Source organism: Lathyrus oleraceus, chromosome 6 (genome assembly GCF_024323335.1).
Source record: "Lathyrus oleraceus cultivar Zhongwan6 chromosome 6, CAAS_Psat_ZW6_1.0, whole genome shotgun sequence".
In the NCBI taxonomy this organism is placed as follows: Eukaryota; Viridiplantae; Streptophyta; class Magnoliopsida; order Fabales; family Fabaceae; genus Lathyrus; species Lathyrus oleraceus.
Window position 1 is genome coordinate 460436185 of NC_066584.1, and position 21399 is coordinate 460457583.

The window sequence follows — 21399 nt, forward strand, 5'->3', positions numbered from 1 at the left end:
TGGGTAACAATAGCCTTGCTGGGGAAAACTGCAGAAAAATAGGATTTACAACTACCAGTTACTAGGCAGAAGACCAAAGGTGAAAATAACCGTCATCGGTTAGGATGAACATATCAAGGATAGACTCAACAGGGAAGAAGATCCGCCATTGGTTAAGATGAACATATCAAGGATAAACTTGCCTGGGATTGTCAAGGAGGATACTCGTCATCGATTAAGATGAACATATCAAGGATAAACCAACTGAAGAAAAAGTAGGAATTACATCTATCGAATGCTGGATAGAAGACCATCAAAGAGAAAATCCGTCACCGGTTAAGATGAACATATCAAGGATTAGCTCTGAGAGGGGAGAAAATAGGGATTACATATATCAGTTAATGGATAGAATACCATCGAAGAGAAAATCCTTCACCGGTTAGGATGAACATATCAAGGATAGACTCTGCGGGAAAAAGTAGGGTTTACAACTACGGGTTACTGGATAGAATACCATCGAAGAGAAAATCCGTCACCGGTTAGGATGAACATATCAAGGATTAACTCTCTAAAGAACACAATATGGATTACAACTACCTTTTTACTGGGAAGAACACCAAGGATGAGAATATCCGTCATCGGTTAGGATGAACATATCAAGGATAGACTCAAGAAGGAGAGAGAAAGATATCCGTCACCGGCTAGGGTGAGCATATCAAGGATATACTTCCTGGGGAATCAGAAAAAAATGAATCCACTAGGGCCTCCACTGCTGGGAATACTAGGATACTTTTGTCGGGTATTGGGCAAGAAGTTACAAACTGCAAACTAAGAAGAATATTACCAGTTAATGGGTAATAAGCTCTTAGGAGACTCAAAGCATCTATCTAGGTAAGAGCTGGAAAGAAACAGTTAATAAAGCCTTAACCTATTGAGGACATAACTCAAGGAGAGTGATTTCATCTAGATAATCAACTAGGAAGGAAACTAAAGTAATAATCATCCACGGGGAACAACTCAGTGGGGAAGAGGAGAAAGGTTAAAGTATTTCTGCCTAAGGGGTTGACACTCTACAATTGAGGGAGGACAGACACCAAACTCGTATGGGGATAAAGTACCGCCATACAGAGAATGAGAATCTCAAATCGACAAATCAATAAAATATGATGGTGTCAATATGCAAATTATGAAATTATATGAATGTATATGTATATATATATATATATATATATATATATATATATATACATATATATATATATATATACATATATATATATATATATATATATATATATATATATATACAAACTCGTATGGGGATAAAGTACCGCCATACAGAGAATGAGAATCTCAAATCGACAAATCAATAAAATATGATGGTGTCAATATGCAAATTATGAAATTATATATATATATATATATATATATATATATATATATATATATATATATATATATATATATATATATATATATATGATGATTATGCTGACAAAACGATCACGAAGGATACAAAGGTGTCGCAAAGAATTTGAATCATCGGTACAATCCTCGATCAATCAACAAAAAGAGGGAGACAACTGCTGGAGAACAGAGAAATCAACAAACCAAAGGCTCAAATCTAGCCGAGGGAGGAGATCCGCTAAGGAGAGGAGAAGTTATCGAGTCTACAGGGAATTTTAGGTTAATGCATATCAAATGGGAGACAACCATACAGAAGATAAACACAAAACAACTGCTTATAAACCAGGAGGAAACTCTGACTAGGAACGAGTCGGATGGCGACTGGTGGGGAAACCAATACGATCTACTGGAGAAAACATCTTACTCTACCAAAGATCAACCATGCTGAAGAAACGCGATCTCCGTTGGGGAACACAGAAACACTGCAGGGAAATAACACGCTGCATGGTACTGAAACAACCAACTTAGTCGGGAAAAAGAATCAGAACTCTACTAGGGAACAAACACTTCCTAGGGGAACCAAATCAACACAAACAACTAGGGATACCCGAAGGGTTAACCGCTTGGGGAACCTCTGATGCTTACTACTTTAATATTTGTTGCTCTTTGAAGTGTTGTTGATACTTCGCTTTAATTGCTTTGAAAATTTTGTTGTTTTTATATATTTATAGATAAAAATGATTTTGATTAAAAAATTTAAATTTCCAAAATGATCATAATAAAATTTAAACTATTGGCTGAAGTAAATAAGAGTAGAGACAATTTGGACAAAAGCTCAACTTTATTTAATGGGATGGTAGTCTGTAAATGACAAGACGCCATAGATTTTTACAAAGTTGAAAAATGGTAATTTACATGGAAAAGGGATACATTGAATACAAATGATCCTTAATCCTTCTACCAACTCTTGATATCCACTGTGCTTTTGACCACTACCGGGATGATGAATCGACGTCAACCCTCGTGCTCAAGGTCTTTCTGATACTGGTCGATCAGCAGACTGCAGTTTCTTGCCATGATTCCTAATTTTTCCATAAGTTGCCCCAAGGTGAGGTACTCAACTTATCGGGAATTTTTTTCTGTTTTCATGTCTCTAATTTTTGCCTGGATCACCCTTTCTGGTTTTCAATCCACCGAGACGCTCATTTTTGCCTAAGCCGCCCTTTCGGGTTTTCAACTTAGCGAGTTGTTCTTTTCTTTTTTAGGCGAAGTATTTCTTGACTGCATCTACGTTCACAGGATTAGTGAACTCTTCACCATCCATAGTTGTATGAATCAAAGCACCGCCTGAAAAGGCTCTCTTAACAACATACGAGCCTTCATAATGACGAGTCCATTTTCCCCTAGAATCTGGTTTGAACGACAAGATCTTCTTGAGCACAAGGACACCTTCTCTGAACACATGAGGTCTGACCTTTTTATCAAAAGCTTTCTTCATTATCTGCTGATATAATTGACCATGACACATGGCAGTCAATCTCTTGTCTTCGATCAAAATGAACTGGACAAACCTAGTCTGACACCATTCAGCCTCAGTCAACTTGGCTTCCATGAGCACGCGCAATGAAGGAATCTCAACCTCTACGGGGAGCACTGCTTCCATACCATATACAAGAGAGAAAGGGGTTGCCCTTGTTGAAGTGCGGACGGATGTACGATACCCATGCAAAGTAAATGATAGAATCTCATTCCAATCTTTATATGTGATAACCATCTTCTGAATAATCTTCTTAATGTTCTTATATGCAGCTTCAACAGCCCCATTCATCTTAGGTCTGAAGGGAGAAGAATTATGATGTGCAATCTTGAAATCTTTGCAATGGGCTTCTACCATATTGTTATTCAAGTTCGATCCATTGTCAATAATGATCTTATTTGGCACACCATACCAGCATATGATCTGATTCTTGATAAACCTTACAATGACTTTTCTGGTTACATTTGCATACGATGTCGCTTAAACCCATTATGTGAAGTAGTCAATTGCCACTAAAATTAAACGATGTCCATTCGAAGCTTTGGGCTCAATCATCCACAAATATCAATTCCCCACATGGAGAAGGCCCATGGGGAAGAAATAACATTCAATAGTGTCGGAGGAACATGAATCTTATCAACATGAATTTGACACTTGTGGCATTTCTTCACAAATTTGCAACAGTCAGATTCCATTGTCAGCCAATAGTAACCTACTCGCAACATTTTCTTTGCCATTGCATGTCCATTGGAATGAGTACCAAAGGAACCTTCATGCACTTCAGTCATCAACAAGTCTGCTTCGTGTCTATCCACGCATCTGAGCAAAACCATGTCGAAGTTTCTCTTGGACAATATATCACCATTCAAGTAGAAATTACCGGCTAATCTTCTCAAAGTCTTCTTATCCTTCAAAGATGCCCCAGGCGGGTAAATCTGGCTTTGGAGGAAACATTTGATGTCGTAAAATCACGGTTTCTCGTCTTTGATCTCTACAACAGAAAACACATGAGTTGGCCTATCAAGACGCATCACAGACAAGTTGGGAACTTCATTCTAATACTTTACCATAATCATTGATGCCAATGTTGCAAGGGCATCTGCCATCCGGTTCTCATCTCGAGGGATATTATGAAATTCAACCTTTGTAAAGAAAGTTGAAATCCTCCTCACATAATCTCTATATGGTATTAAACCGGGTTGATTTGTCTCCCATTCACCTTTGATCTGGTTCACAACCAAAGCTGAATCTCCAAAGACATCCAAATACTTGATTCTGAGATTCATGGCCTCTTCGAGCCCCATAATGCAAGCTTCATATTCTGCCATATTGTTTGTACACTTGAAAGTCAACAGGAACCAAGTTCTGGCCCTTCTTCAAGCAATGGTTCATCAAAATCTTTCATTTTCAAGTACAAAATCTCTTCATCAGGAAAGTCATACTACATTGATTGATAATCTTCAATTGGTTGGTGAGCCAAATGGTCAGCCAAGATACTACCTTTGATCGCTTTCTGAGATCGGTATTCAATATCATACTCTGATAACAACATCTGCCAACGGGTCATCCTCCTAGTTAAAGCAGGCTTCTCAAATATATACTTGATCGGATCCATTTTGGATATCAACCAAGTGGTATGATTTAACATATATTGACGCAGACACTTAGCATCCCAAGCCAATGCGCAACAAGTTTTATCAAGCATAGAATACCGAGTCTCACAGTCGGTGAACTTCTTACTGAGGTAGTAAATTATAATTTCTTTCTTTCCAGTCTCATCTTGCTGACCAAGAACACAACCCATACTATCATCAAGCACAGTCAAATACATGATCAACGGTCTTCCTTCAACAGGTGGAGACAGAATCAAAGGTTCAAGCAAATATTCTTTGATACTGTCAAAAGATTTCTGGCAGTCTTCGATCCAATCACATGACTGATCTTTCCGAAGAAGCTTGAATATAGGCGCACATGTGCCAGTCATGTGGGAAATGAATCTGGAGATATAATTCAAGCGGCCGAGAAACCTCTGACTTGCTTCTCAGTTTTAGGCACAGGCAACTCTTGTATTGCTTTGACCTTGGCAGGATCAACTTCAATATCCTTCTCGCTGACAATAAAGCCCAACAACTTACCAGAACGAACACCAAAAGTACACTTATTGGGATTCAAGCGGAGTTTATATTTCCTCAAATGCTGGAATAACTTCAATAAATGCTCAACATGTTCCTATTCATTAATTGATTTAGCAATCATGTCATCGACATAAAGTTCAATATCTTTATGCATCATATCATGAAAAAGAGTAGTCATTGCTCTTTGGTAAGTTGCACCAGCATTCTTCAAACCAAAAGGCATCACTCTATAACAGAATGTTCCCCAAGGTGTAATGAATGTGGTCTTCTCCATATCTTCGGGTGCCATCTTGATCTGATTATATCCGGAAAATCCATCCATAAAGGAAAAAACTTTGAATTTAGAAGTATTGTCTACCAACATATCAATGTGTGGCAGAGGGAAATCATCTTTAGGACTGGCTTTATAAAAATCTCTGTAGTCAGCACACATGCGAACTTTTCCATCTTTCTTCTGCACATGCACAATATTGGCCACCCATTGCGGATACTCGGCGTTAACAAGGAAACCAACATCAATCTGCTTCTGCACGTCCTCTTTGATCTTCACAGCCATATCAGGATGGGTTCTTCTCATCTTCTGTTTGACTAGCGGGCATTCTGGCTTCAACGACAATCTATGCTCCACAATCTCTGAACCCAAACCCGGCATGTCTTGATAGGACCAAGCAAACACATCTAAATACTCTCGAAGAAGATCAATCAACCCCTTCTTGACATCTCGACACAGTCGAGACCCAATCTTGACTTCCTTCACATCATCCTCGGAACCCAAGTTGACTAACTCAATCTGCTCTTTGAACGACTGAATGGTCTTTTCATCTTGCTCAAGAAGGCGAGATAATTCATCACTCACTTCTACATCACTTTCCTCCTCAGCTTCAAACACAAGGAATTAAAAATTTGGAGAAGGAGAAGGATCATTGTATTCAATGGGGTTAGGAACCAACCTACATAATGATTTGATATTTTGATTTTAGAGAAGTGAATTTGTGACCAAATATTATGTAGATGGACAATTATATTGTTTATTTATGTTTTTTGTGATTACCATTTTCAGAATAAAGCAAAAAGTAAAAACAAGACATCATAGATGTGGATGAGTAGAATTAATTTTATTAATGATCAATTTGAAAATGCCCAATAACAGGAATATCAACAGCAGTCCAATTGTTGCAAGCCTTTCCATGCGTCAAAGAATTGGTGCAATCTTCCTCTTCATCATCCTCTAGCACAATAGCTAAGTGTTGTTCATTGCCATGAATGAACCCTCCGCTATGGAAGCTAAGTTGCATATCTTCAGACTTTGCAGTTGATGAAGCTTTCTGGAACCCCAAACCGTTCTACCTTTGTTGTCGGAGACCTCTACCATGCGCCCCCACTGATCAACATTGCCTTCTTCCACAATCTTCTTAGCATCTTTCAATGAGGACAAAAGTGCCCCAACCCTCTTTTCAACAGCAATAGATAAGGCTTGGAACGGAGTTCCAACCTCATCCTCAACTTCCATATAAGAGAAAGATGACAGGTGGCTAACCAACAACGCTTTCTCCCCACCAACGATCACAAGCTTGCCATTCTTCACAAGTTTGAGCTTCTGGTGCAAAGTGGAGGTAACAGCTCCTGCCTCGTGAATTCATGGCTTTTCCAACAAGAAACTGTAGGTCGGGTGGATATCCATTACTTGAAAAGTAATTTGAAAATCACTCATACCTATCTTAACTGGAAGGTCCACTTCACCAATAATCGTTTTGCACGAACCGTCAAAAGTTTTGACGATTACACCGCTATACCTCATAGGCGCTCCTTGGTGTGATAGCTTTGACAGAGTTGACTTTGGTAGCACACTCAGTGACGACCCTGTGTCAACAAGCACATTTGACAAAGCATCCTCTTTGCAATTCATAGAAATGTGCAAAGCCAGATTATGATGTCTGCCATCCTCAGGGTGTTCTTCATCACATAAGCTAAGATTATTGCAAGAAGTGATGTTAGCCACGATATGATGAATTGATCCACTATAACATCATGTTCTACAAAATCTTGTTCCAGAACTCTCTGCAGTGTTTCTCTGTGCGCTTCAGAATTCCTGAGCAGAGACAACACTGAGATTTTTAAGGGGGTTTGGAGCAGCTGCTCCACCATATTAAAATCACTCCTTTTGATTAACTGAAGTACCTCATCATCATCGTTAGCCTTCAAATCGCTGGATTCACCAGACTTACCCTTTGAAGCACCAACTAGATCTACAACAAGAACTTCCACCTTTTTTCCAACAACTGATTCTTCCTTATCATTTGGGAACACCGACCCAAATAATCGACCACTGCGGGTCACCTTTGTAACATTAGCAATGCTCACCACATAGCTAGTCATAGGTAACGGCACAACTTTATCAGCTGAATACGGGACCGGGCTCGCTAACCGTATAACCAACGGCGATACTGATCTATTGCTGACATTGTTACTGTTATTGTTGTCGTACTAAATTACCAATCTCTCTGGCTGCTTGAAAATGGGCACTATGACATTTACATCGTCATCTACATGATGGAATTGAACAATCTGAATCATGCCTTTATCCATCAGTCGCTGGATATCCCTTTTCACAACTTTGCAACCCCTCGGGTTAATAATATAGATAACACAACTGTCATGGTCATGTTCACAATCACTTACCAAACAAACATCCTTATGCATCTGCACCAAGGATCTCCGGATAAAACGCACGTCAAAAACCTTAAACTCGCTAGGACAACCATCCATCATATTCACAAAAGAGTTCCCATGGGCGGGTAATGGATTTGCTTTCACATTCGACGCACGGTCCTCAAAGGACACCATTCCACTCTTGATCAGCTTCTGAACCTCATACTTGAGCGGATAACAATTCTCTATATCATGTCCCAGTACTCCTTGATGAAAAGCACAACGAAGCTCAGGCTTGTACCACCAGGGAAGTGGTTCTGGAATTTGCGGCGGGTTTCTTGGTTGGATCAGGTTCTTGAGGACCAAAGAGGGATACAATTCTGCATAAGACATAGGAATTGGGTCGAAAGAGACCTTCTTCCTCTCAAAGTTTTGTTGATGATGATTGTTGTTGGTATTGTTGTTGTTGTAGGTGTTTGTTCTTTGTTGCGGCTGTTGTTGTTAACATTGTGGTTGTTGAACTGGTGTTGATTGTTGATTAGAAAACACAGGGATAACTGAAGATACCTGATGATGATGTTGACGGGATGGTGGATTCCTTCTGATCTAAGGCCTCCTCTGCCTCCCACTTGAAATTGCATTCGCTTCATTGTCCTTTTTCTTCCCAAAATTGCTACCATACCTCTTACTCGAAGATGCTTCATCTTTTGACAAACGTCCCTCTCGGACACCTTCCTAAAGCCTCATCCCCGTGTTTACCATTTCGGTAAAGTCACCGGAGGAACTAGAAATCATACATTCATAATAGAATGAAGTCAGAGTTTTCAGAAAGATCTTTGTCATCTCTTTTTCCTCCAAAGGAGGAGTGATCTGGGCAGCTAATTCCCTCTATCTCTGCACATACTCTTTAAATGTCTCCTTATCCTTCTGAGACATAGACCTCAGTTGGTCTCTATCAGACACCATATCCATATTGTACTTATATTGTTTGACAAAAGCCTCTCCAAAGTCATTGAAAGTACAAACGCTTGCACTGTCTAATCTCATACACCAACAGAGCACAACACGAGTCTGTAGCGGGAAATTCATGATCATCAAGCTATTGACAAGCTAGAGATCAATTAACAAGAGTCGCCACCGCACTTTTATTGTTTCCAAGGGAAAAGGGAAAAAGTACGAACAAAACCCAAATAGTAAGAAATTTTCAGATAAAAACTAATAAAAGTCAGATATCACAGGTAAGGAGGTTGGTTACACAAAGGGAAGGTGTTAGCCCCCAAAGTGTCATAGGTACTCCTAGGGAGCCCTTTTTGTGTGCATATGTATTTTGTACAAAGTGATGTTTACAAACAAATAGAATGGGGGGATGAGAAAAGAATTCATTAATTATATTTTTGTGTTTGACAAGACCTTCGGCCTCGTGCCTACGTACCAACATATAAATGAGGGATCAAAACCTCGTAGTTTGTGCTATAAATCTCAAAATGAGTGTGTTGGTTTTAACAAAATTAAGTTTGAAAGGCACAAAGGCCTAAAATGGTTTGAATGAGTTAGTTCTTTTTGGCTTTTTTGAAAGTTTAAGTCAAGTATAGTTAAATTTATTTACAAGTTTGATTTAAGAAAATAACTTTGAAAATACAATGGCATAAGGCCAAAGTTTCTATCTTTTTGCAGAAATGGTCTAGGTTTAGGACAAAAGTAGTTCACACAAAGAAGGTTTTGAAAATGGGGGGAGAGATTTTGAAATTAAAGAAATGGGGAGAAGATGAAGAGACTAACCTATGCACAAAAATTTAAAAGTTTAAAGTTGAAAAGATATGACCAAATGAGAGAAATCCAATAGACAAGTATGTAAATAGAAACCCAGAATTCCCTTGGAATTTTTGAATCAAGCAACACACAAATGCACAATTATATCAATCTTGAAGAGCAAAGGCATCAAATAAAGATGGCCTCACCCAAAGCTTATCCACTTCATGATCTTCTTCAAAATAGCCTATGTAACAGATGGGTTCCACAAGTTACAAGTTCAACATAGCAGCTTAACAATGATCAATGTTGTAGATGAACTGGAGAGATCTTTGAATGATGTATCAGATGAATTTCAAATTGCAAGCACTTGGTTCTTCAATAAATTGGCATTGGCCAAGTCCATTAGCAAAGGAATGTTGCCTAAGTTCTAAGTCCAATTGGGGTAAGATCAAACCAACAGTCCACTCAAAAGTCTTTTAGGATTTTTGTTATTATTATGTACATTAATGGTCAAAGACCAAACAAGCAAACAAAGTATACACAAACAAAATAATATCACACAATATGGTCCAAATGGACAAAGTCAAAATTACATTAACATAAACAATTAGAATGATATGTATAATGGCAAATGATATAAAGTACTAAAAGTAAATTGCATTAAAGTAAAGACTTGATATTAAAAGTTAATGGTTAGTAAGTTAGTAGTTTGTTTTGTTTTGCTTTTTTGATTTCAAGACATTCTTTGGAGAACACTCAACCCACTTCCCACAAGCATGGATCCTTGAACCAAAACATCTTCCAAGTTTCCATACAATACCATGGAAGAGGGGAGACTTACAATCTCACTAACTAGAATGCTTATGCCTTTTGTGTCACAACTTTAGCACTATGTTAAGAAATCGTGATTGGACTTATATAGAAGTCACAACTATTTGAGGTCGGGCAATAGACTTTTGGTGTTAATGCATGTTAGAGACATAGTATTATGAACTATGCTCATGAAACATACCACACACAAAAATATGCAAAAGAGATGGCCTAATCTCATCCATACTCATGTTAATCTTTCAATCAACTAGCATTAGGACTTTGAGATGTCATAGGCCAATTAGAAATGAATGGATGAAGAAGGTCAACACAATTAAAATGGCATTTATTCAATTAAAAATAATAAAATAATACATTGAATTCAAATATGTTTTGTCCAAATCCTAAAATCTCATCAAAACACCAAATAAATGGCCATGAGATTTATCATAGGTCAAACAAGGTCAAAGGACCTTGGAGGAAAATTTTCATAATATTTGGACACTTAAAAATATTTTTAAACAATTAAAAAACAAATGAAAAATCAATTAATTCATGAAAAATATTAATAATGATCCAAAAAAATAATTTTAATTCAGAATATGAAAGAGAAAAATATTTGATTTTTTTTTGTGAAAGTCCCATATTTTTTGGATCAATATTGAATTTAATCTGAATTATTGAAGAAAATGGAATTAAAATAAAATTCAAAAAATGCTAAAATACGTGGACCATCAGATCTCCCTCATTAATTGAGGTGGCAGATCTGATGATCCAGAATGTGCGTTCCACCTATGTCCAAGTCAACAGCGTTGTACACATGGTATTCACAGGGCAAGGTCAAGATTAAAACGTGAGAATTAGATCCCATGGTCCAGATGCAAGGCACATCGTCGCCGGAGCCAGAGCTCCGATCATCTTCCCCGGTGAGCTCCACCGGACTGGTCAAGATGAACCATCACTAAAATTCAAAACAGGGACATGATTTTAAAGAGAAAACATCACTAAGCACGAATATGACCTCCAATTCCTCCAATTCCAAATATATTAAGAGATATGTGGAATTGAAAAATGAGGTTCATGATTTGAGTTGCTTCGATTTGGCCTCTAAGCAACTCAATCTTCTTGCCTATATTGGTAGGACTTCAGACAACTCAAGAATAAATAGAATTGAGCAATAAATTGAGAGAATCTAAGAGTTTAAAATTTCTGCAAATTACCTTCAATGGAGGTCTGAGCTTGCTAGATCTTGATCTGAATTATGCTTGGCTTCACTTCACTTGCTTGTAGGAAAGAAATGGAAAGGTTTAAAAGCAATGGACTCCTGGAGAATTGAATTCCAAAATAGTGGAGATTCAAGCTCAAATTAAAATGAATTTATCAGGGTTATCCTTTTAGAGTGAAGGGTTTTCAATGGGGATTCAAAGCTGGCATAATGTGTGTGTGATTTCTGAGCAAATGCAGCTGTATATATAGCCAAATCCATGTGATATTTGCACACTCTTTTCAACCTTCCAAATTTGGCAAATGATGATAGCATGGTGCATGGGCGCGCATTGGCCCATGAAATGATGGTTTGAAGTCCAAAATAATGATAAGATATGTTGAAGCAAGCTTGGAATGCAAGGCAATTGAACATTGTCACTTGAAGTTGGATCCATGCCAAATGACATCAGCCTGTTTAAGCCATGCGCAGCCTATGCATTTCAAGTCCAAAATGAATTAACTTGAGTTCTTTTGAAAGGTGAGATCAATATGAACAAGTTTGATGTTGAACACTTTTTCATTTGGATCTTGGAACTTGGAGTAATTTGAGGTGGAAGTTTGGAAAAATTTGACATATCAAAAATTTTCTAAGTGTCAAGCTATATATTTCAATATTCCACCTTGCTTAACGTTTTATGGGAGCTTCAAATGAGAAAAGTATCTTCATCAAAGTTGTAGCTCTCTCAAAGACCTTCAAAATCGTCACCAATTTCATGTCATTTGGATTTTAAATGATAGAGTTATGCATTTTTGAAGTTTGGAAAAATCACTTGATCAATGGTATAGGTCAAAAGTGACCTATAATGTAGCCTCATATCACATGTTCAAATAAGTTGAATTTGGTCCCACTCCAAACATCAAAGTTGAAGTAGACACATTGAATTTGATTTTTCAACTTGTAAATCTTTCATATCATAAAAATGGAGCAAGTTATGGCCTTGGGAAGTTGACTTTCAAATTAGGGTTTAGACAAAATGGCCTATAATGTTTCAAATTAGAAAATGATTTTCCAAGCAAAACTAGCTCTAGGTACCAACATGAAACTTGTTTATAATGTCATTTAGAGTAGCGTTTCTCTTGGAATCATTTTCATATGGTGAAAATTGTAGGAGATAGGGTCTAGGGAGACCCAGTTTTGATCAGATGAATTCATCTGGCCAACCACCATCAACCAACTTGCTAACTTCCAATTCTCTTGACTTTATTGGCTCATGGTAGATCATATATACATAAGATGATGAATTTTGAAGTTTCCCTTGAGAAATTTGATCAATTTGTGAGATAGCTTGTTGGAGAAGTTACTCAAGATACCTAGTCAAACTAGGGTTTCCAAGGCAAATCACCCTCAACTCTTGAAGCAAACTTGATCAATATAAAATGTAGAGAACATTGGGACTCATATATGATGTTCATAACCATTATTGAATCAATTCTTGGTTGTGCTCTTTGTTCATGAGGGTCTCAAACCCTAGATGTGATCTTGATGAATCAATGAGATCATGCCCTACATACAAAAGAGTTAGGCAAATACAAAGTCATATTTTTGGTATTTTGGTTAGTGAAATGATAAAACACAAGTATGATATAATCACAAAGTGCTTGGTGATCTCTCCCAAAACAAACCCAATGAAGGAGGGGTAAGGAGGATGCCAAGGCATGATCCCCATGGTTATGCTTATGATGGAATTACATGAGGGATCTTAGGGTCAAAATTGGGGTCTTACACAGTCAAACTATCTTGGAATTAGTGAATGAACAGTTGATCATTGTCGGTCAGAGTAGACATTTTGCGAGCATACGTCACTAGGTGACTGAGTGGACAAGTGTTTCGTTTATACTTTTCAAAGTCAGGCACTTTGAACTTCATCGGGATTTTGACGTTGGGCACTAAACACAACTCAGCAACACTCTTTTCAAACATGTCCTTACCTCTTAGCGTCTTCAATTTCTTGCGCAGCTCAAGAAACTGATCTTTCATTTCATCCATTTTCTCATAGACATCCGGACCCTCAGACGGCACGGAGTGATAAATGGTGTCCTCTACACTAGGTAAGGTGTGCACAATGGGAGGTGGCACAGACATGGTCGGGCTAGATGATGGTATGGAAGCAAAAGTAGGTACAAAGTCTTCAGGCATAAAGTTGAACGACATTCCCCATGGGAATCTGGCAGGTATAGTGGGTGCAAAATGAGCGGTAGCAGCAGGCATGGTAGAGGTAGCCACCTCTGAAAAAACTGTCCTCTGAGGAGGAGGAGTTGTAGGTGTTGGAGAAGCTTGGCTCTGAGCGGCAAGAACCGACTCCATCATTGCAGTGTAGTGGGTGATCTCGTCCTTTAGATCTCTGTTCTCTTGCTCTAGATGCTCCATAATTCTCAGATGATTGGCGCGAGTGTTGTACCGATGAGTCAGCTTGGCTAAAGCACAAAAGAAACACCAATGAGACATTTGGCGAAAGATCTCTTTTCATATGACCAAAATGAAAAATACACTGAGTACAATTTTAGAAACCATATGAAAAATTCAAGAGAAAAGGAGACTAGTCATCCTAAGGATCCCTAACAACAATGTCAGAAGACCTAACTGAAGGCGCGTACTTCCTTCGAATACAGCAGATCTCGGTCTCAAAAGAAGCTTTCATCTGAGTCTTCTCGAGGACAAGGTGATCAACAATCTTCTTCCAAGGAACGGAAGGCTGATGCGTGCTAGAAGATGAAACCTCTGGCTCTCTCGGTCTCTTCGTCACTCGGTCTTCAAGTAGCTCAATAAGTGCATCTTTGTCCTTAGACTCCAACTGCAACTCTTCATGCTTCTTGCTCAAAGCACGGAAACACTCTTCCCACATATCTTTCTCTTGCTTCATCTTGACGAGCGCGTCTTCCAACTCCTCTACATCTTGGTTAGGGAGAGTTAGTGGCTCAACCACAACCATAGACATAGGTCTTTCACAAGGAGAAGGCATCTTCAACTCCAAAGCTCTCTTCTTCACCCAAAGAGTGTAAGCTTCCAAAGTTACACAATTGCACGGATCAAGCTCGGATCTTCCTTTTCTATTCACATTATGCCAAACATGCACAATCTTCTGCTTCTAACAAAATGTTATTAGGTTTGTCTCTCAAGGCGAACCCAAGCTGACGACGATCCAAAGCAGGGTTGTAGTTAATTCCTCCTTGTGTACCAATGAGAGGCACATTAGAGAATTCACCACAACTATCAATAATGTCCAAACTACCTAAAGAAGGATCATACCAAACTAGATCATCATTAGTGAGAGACATAAGTCTTTGAGACCATCGTAGACATTGTTTATTCTCCAAAAAGCAGGTGACTGAGGGAAGTACAAAATAAACCACTTTACAGAAGAGGAATACAACAGATGATCGTTCCACCACCCTTAGAATTCCTTAGATGCAAAGAGAAATACATATCACCCAACAAAGTAGGAACATGATTCCTAATCAAGAAAAGTCTAATGGCATTAACATCAACAAAACCGGCAATGTTAGGGAACAAAGCTAATCCATAAATGAGCAACACAAAGATAGCTTCAAATGCATCCACACTACCGGCTTTAGCAAAATTAATAGCTTCCTTGATGAGGAAATTAGATGGCAACCCAAATAATCCTCCTTTCTTCACCCAATGAGCCTCTATCTCAGACTTCTTCAAGTGAATAGCTTCAGCAATAAGAATAGATCGGGGAATTTCCTCCAATCCACTAAAAGGTACTCTACTAGAAACAGGTATCCCCAAAAGATGAGAATACTCCTCCAAGGTAGGCATAAGCTGAAAATCTGGGAAAGTGAAACAACGGTAGAGAGGATCATAGAACTACACTAGCACACTCAAAAGTCCTTCAACCACATCAACAGACAAGATAGATAGAAGCTTCCCATGGCGTTTTTTGAAGTCCAAGGGATCTAATACAAAAGATGCTAGCTTCCTTAACTCTTTCAAGTCGGGACATCTGAAACTGTACTACTTAGTGTTCCTTCGTCCACAATCCATGGTCTGAAAATATTTGCAAATAATACCTCAGTTCCTTGAAATTTCGTGTGGTGAATGTTATGATGCGCATGGATGCATGAATGCAACAATCACAAATAAGGGATCACACACAATGATGTTTGGCACGTCTCCGGAGAAGAAGACCGGAGTTACAGCTTCGGCCATGTGTTGGCACGTCTCCAACCATAGGATCCTTTTCAAATGTTTTAATCTCACGCGTTGGTTCTGATTACTATCCCTGCATCGTATTAACTAGTGTCCATTGTGGAACGCGCACTAAGGACCACTTGATCTGCCACCTCAATTAATGAGGGAGATCAAGTGGTCCACTTTTTTTGTTACTTTCTGATTTTCTTTTATTCCTTTTATTTTCATTAATTCATATTAATTTTAATATTGATCCAAAAAATATGAGTTTCACCAAAAAAATTCAAATAATTTCCTCTTTCATATTCTGAATTAAAATTATTTTTTGGATCATTATTAATATTTTTCATGAAATAATTGATTTTTCATTTATTTTTAATTGTTTGAAAATACTTTTAAGTCTTTAAAAATTCTGAAAATTTTTCTCCAAGGTCCTTTGACCTTGTTTGACCTATGATAAATTTGATGGCAATTTCTTTGGTGTTTTGATGAGGTTTTAGGAATTTGACAAATCATATTTAATTTAAATGTATTATTTTAGTCTTTTTAATTTAAATAAATGCCAATTAATTGTGTTGATCATTTGTGATGATTGATTTGAGTTTGACTCTTGTTGTTGGGCCTTGGTCAAGTTTGATTTGACTTTGTCAAGTTAATATCATTGGATTTAGGGGATTGATGAAATGTACATTCCATCTCCCAAAATGAATGGATGATATTAATTTGGTAAAAGTCCTCCTTTGACCAATTTGAGTTTTGATCCATTCTCCTCCCTCTTCATCTCATTCCCCTTCTTTATGCATTCATCTCATTTGGCCTATGATATCTCAAAGTCCTAAGGCTAGTTGATTGAAAAATCAACATAAGTATGGATGAGATTAGGCCATCTCTTTTGCATATTCTTTTTGTGTGTGGTATGTTTCATGAGCATAGTCCATTATACTATGTCTCTAACATGCATTAACACCAAAATTCTATTGTCCGGTCTCAAATAGTTGTGACTTCTACATAAGTCCAATTACGATTGCTTAACATAGCGCTAAATTTGTGACACAAAAGGCATAGCATTCTAGTTAGTGAGATTGTAATTCTCCCCTCTTTCATGGTATTGTGTGGGAACTTGGCCATTTTTCCTTCCTTTGGAAGATGTCTTAGTTCAAGGAGTCATGCTTGTGATAAGTGGGTTGAGTGTTCTCCAAAGAATGACTTAAAAATGAAAAGCAAAAGCAAAACAATACTAGCATCTAACTCATTTACAACTAACTATAATTTCAAGTCATTCACTTTAATGTCATTTAATTCTAGTCTTTATTCATTTGCCATTATTCATACCATTCTAATTGTTTATGTTAATGCAATTTTCACTTTGTCCATTTGGACCATATTATGTGATATATTCTTATTTGTGTATACTTTGCTTCTTTGTGTGGTCTTTGACCATTAATGTACATCATTACAACAAAAAGCCCTAAAAACTTTTGTATGGACTGTTGGCTTGATCTTGCACAAATGGACTTAGAATTTAGGCAACATTCTTATGCTAAAGGACTTGGCCAATTGATCACACTGAAAAACACTGCGTATTTGACTCGGATTACACATGTTTATTAGGTCTTTATTATCATTTTGCTTGTGTTATGCTTTCTTTTTTGTTATTTTCATGTATTTAGCTCTTTTAGTACCTTTTTATAAAAAACGAAGCAAAAAGACCAAAACATTAGGGTTTTCGGCAAATATTGTACTCGTGGCGTTCTGCATGACGGCCGCTATAGGAGAAGCCATGACATATCAGCCCTCAACCAGGAGGAAACTTCCACGACCTCATGAACTTCCCTATTTACTCACATGGCGGGCGCCATGGAGGGGTGGCGGGCGCCACCTTTGAATTCCACATTCCCAATAAAGAGAAGTTGAAGGGCATCCCGGTCTTTGCATGTTGTTGAGTTCCTCTATAAATAGGTCGTTCTAGTTCACTTCCAAATCATCCAACTTAGTTTACAACACTAAGACTATAATATCATTTGTAAAAGCGGTAATCTGTCACATCGATGGATTATCGCACCTTAGTGTAATTGAGTTGGAGCACTTTGATTTTGCCGTCATCTTTATTTTCAAAGTCAAAGGTTTATTTAGTTCCATGTACCAGATTTAAAGCCTCCGTTTGGAGCAGGTTCTAATTTTATTGCCTTTTTATTTTACTTGCCATGCTTTACTTTATTTAATTCCTTGCCATGCTTTACTTTATTTAATTTCTTGTCATGCTTTACTTTATTTAATTAATTGTCATGCTTTACTTTGTTTAATTTCCTGCCATTGTCTTTACTTTATTTAATTTCCGGCCATTATCTATATTGCTCGTTTTAATTGTTTTACACGCTTTACTTTTTCTTCACGCCTTACATTCTAAACTTCTTTTCATCATGTTCAATATCGTTGTATTTGTTTGTATTACCATGTCTGGCTAAATCTTTCAAAGGTTAGAATGTAAGGATTGCGGTTAAAGAGATGTTTCACATATTGCATCTGTAGAAATGCTTTAGGGGCTATTTTGATTTTTAATTCGAGTTTTTATGAAACAAACTTGGTTAATTTTAACTACTCAAGGAGTGCGAAAGCACCCTGGCTTAGTTAACTAGGAATTTTTATCACTTTAGGGAAAAACAATTTTTGAAACAATTTTCGGATGCGTTGATAGATTTAAAATCAGGAAACTCCTTGGGTAAACTTTCCGAATTAAAATCACTTTTCAACTAAGCTTACGAGTCTTATTTCTTAAAAATAGGTTTACTAATTTAATGTTATGCGCACCTTTTATAAGTGACAATGAAAGGGCTTAATTTAAGGATAAACTCGATTTTGAATACGCGAAAGTGACAATTCCTGTTAAATGGATTCTTTTCAAGAGTAGAAAATATCGCCCCATAAGTAGTTCTATTTAGACAATCGAAGCATCGTTTAACTGACGTGAAATACATTCAAGCATATCCTTATCTGCACTGCATTTATCATTTTCTTTATTTACTGTTATTTTGCAACATCAATATCTCAGTTGTATTGCCTTAGATAAACATCGTAACAATAGTAATCGATATATTGACGATTTGGTCTCTGTGGGATCGATAATCTTTTATATTACTCTGACGCGATTCGTGTACTTGAGAATAGAGCGATCAAGTTTTTGGCGCTGTTGCCAGGGACCAACTTCGTCAAATTTTGTACCCTGTTGTTACACCGTCTAGAATAAGGCATTATTAGCTGATAAATGCGAAGAACCCATAGTACCGGAAATTTAATAGATCCTTTAGTGGAACCCAAACGTTAAACTCGTACACGTCTCTTACTCGTCCGAATTAAGAAAGCTATGACTGAGAATCGTGACCGGAGACCTCTTAAGGAATTTTCGCAACCCTCTGACGAGGAACCTAGTTCTAGTATAGTAAACCCCCTCATTCCTGCCAACAATTTCGAACTAAAACCATCTTTACTGCAATTAATGTAACATAACCAATTCGTAGGTCTCATTACTGAGAACCCAAATCAACATTTAAAAGTCTTTATCCAACTGGTCGACACCTTTAAATCCAACGGTGCTTTAGCTGATGCGATTCGTTTAAGATTATTTCCTTTCTCCCTCAGAGATAGAGCACGTTCATGGTTAAATTCACTTCCATCTAACTCAATAACTACCTGGGAAGACCTTAGGAGAGTATTCCTTGCTAGATATTTTCCACCTAGTAAGACTGTTGTTCTTCGAAACCAAATAACAAGGTTTACTCAAAACCAAGGAGAATCGCTTTTTGAAGCTTGGGAGAGATACAAGGAGTTGTTAAGAGTCTTCCCACACCATGGCCTTGAACAATGGCTGATCATTCATACCTTCTATAGTGGACTCCATTATAACACAAAGATAAACATCGACGCTGCCGCTGGTGGCACGCTGATGAACAAACCTTACCCTGAAGCTTGTGACCTAATTGAGGATATGGCCCAAAACCATTACCAATGGGGAACTGAACAAGCATCAGTAGAGAAAAAGGAGACCCAAGGTGGAATACATGAGATAAGTTCTATGGACATGATGCAAGCAAAAATGGACGCTTTAGCCCTTAAGGTCGAACATATTTCTATAAACTCTAACACCACAACGGTAGTCCACACAGAGTGTGAACTTTGTGGATGTAAAGGACACGAATCGGCGGAATGTAACCTTTTGAACGACCTGATCACCGACCAAGTGAATTACGCCCAAGGTAACCCATTTTCAAACACTTATAACCCTGGATGGAAGAATCACCCGAATTTTTCCTATAAAAACCAGAACCCTATCCAAAATTTTGCACCTCAAAGACCATAACATTTTCAAGCCCAAAAACCAAACCAACCTATGCAAGTTGTACCCCAGAAGCCTAACCTTGAGAAGATCATGGAGAACTTTATATCAGGCCAGACTTAGTAAAATAAAGAATTCCTAAACCAGAACACTCACGTAAATGAGCTGATAACGCAATTAGGGACTAAGGTTGATCAGATAATTACTCATAATAAGATGCTTGAAACCTAGATCTCACAGGTAGCATAAAACCAAGCCCCGCAAACTACATCTGGAGGATAATTCCCTGGAAAACCTCAACTCAACCCTCGAGGGCAAGCTAACGCTGTCGCATTACGAAGTGGGACCGCTTACGAAGGGCCTTATAACCCATCAATGAGCGAGTCCAAAGCTCCTAAAGAAAATATACCTACCAACCAAGGAGAGGAACCAGTGGAACCCGAAAAACAAACCAACCAAGAAGGAGAAGCCAAGAATAAAACTTACAAACCACCACCCCCGTACAAACCACCAATCCCATATCCGAAAAGACTTAAACAAACAAAAATTGATAACCAATACCAAAAGTTTATAAAAGTAATAGAGAAACTTCATGTAGAGATTCCTTTTACCGAAGCCATCACCCAAATTCCATCTTACGCCAAATTTCTTAAAGACATCTTAACCAACAAGTGTAGGCTTGACGATCCTAAAACCTTGGAATGCAACTTTATTTTTGAGAATAAACTTGCTAAGAAGGAGAAAGACCCTGGGAGTTTTTCTATACCTTGCATTCTAGGGAGTCATGTGATCGACAAAGCTTTCCTAGACTTAGACGCTAGTGTGAGTTTAATGCCCTTAGCTATGTGTAAAAGGTTAAACTTAGGAGAATTACAACCAACTAAGATGTTCCTCCAATTAGCCGATAGATCTGTTAAGTATCATGTAGGCATATTAGAAGACATCCCCGTTAGGATCGGTCAACTTTATATCCCGACAAACTTTGTGGTCATGGATATCAAGGAAGATGACGATATCCCTATCCTTTTAGGTAGACCATTTTTATCAACAGCCGGAGCTATAATAGATGTTAGAAGAGGAAAATTAACTTTCGAAGTAGGAGATAAAAAGATAGAGTTTATTCTTTCAAAGTCCCTGATGGCACCAATCATAGGAGACGCGTGTTACGCGATTGATATCATAGATGAATGCATAAGGTAATTTGATCAAGAAGAACCTATGATTGAACCACTTTCAAACCCGAATGAAAAGGATGACGGGCTAAAGGAAACGAAACCTCACACTAACGAATGTTTGGCCCTCACTCCAGACCTTTCACCAAACTCTCAAAAACCAGCTCAAGAACTTAAGGAATTGCCCAAGAACCTAAGATACGAGTTTT

At 37.9% G+C, this 21399-nt stretch overlaps 1 non-coding gene across 1 annotated transcript; it reads right to left on the minus strand.

Moving 5' to 3' along the window:
* Positions 1–19433: 19433 nt before the first annotated feature.
* On the minus strand, positions 19434–19540 carry LOC127099545 (small nucleolar RNA R71). The gene has a single exon (XR_007794036.1). It is a non-coding gene; the product is annotated as a small nucleolar RNA R71 (small nucleolar RNA).
* Between the last annotated feature and the right edge of the window lie 1859 nt (positions 19541–21399).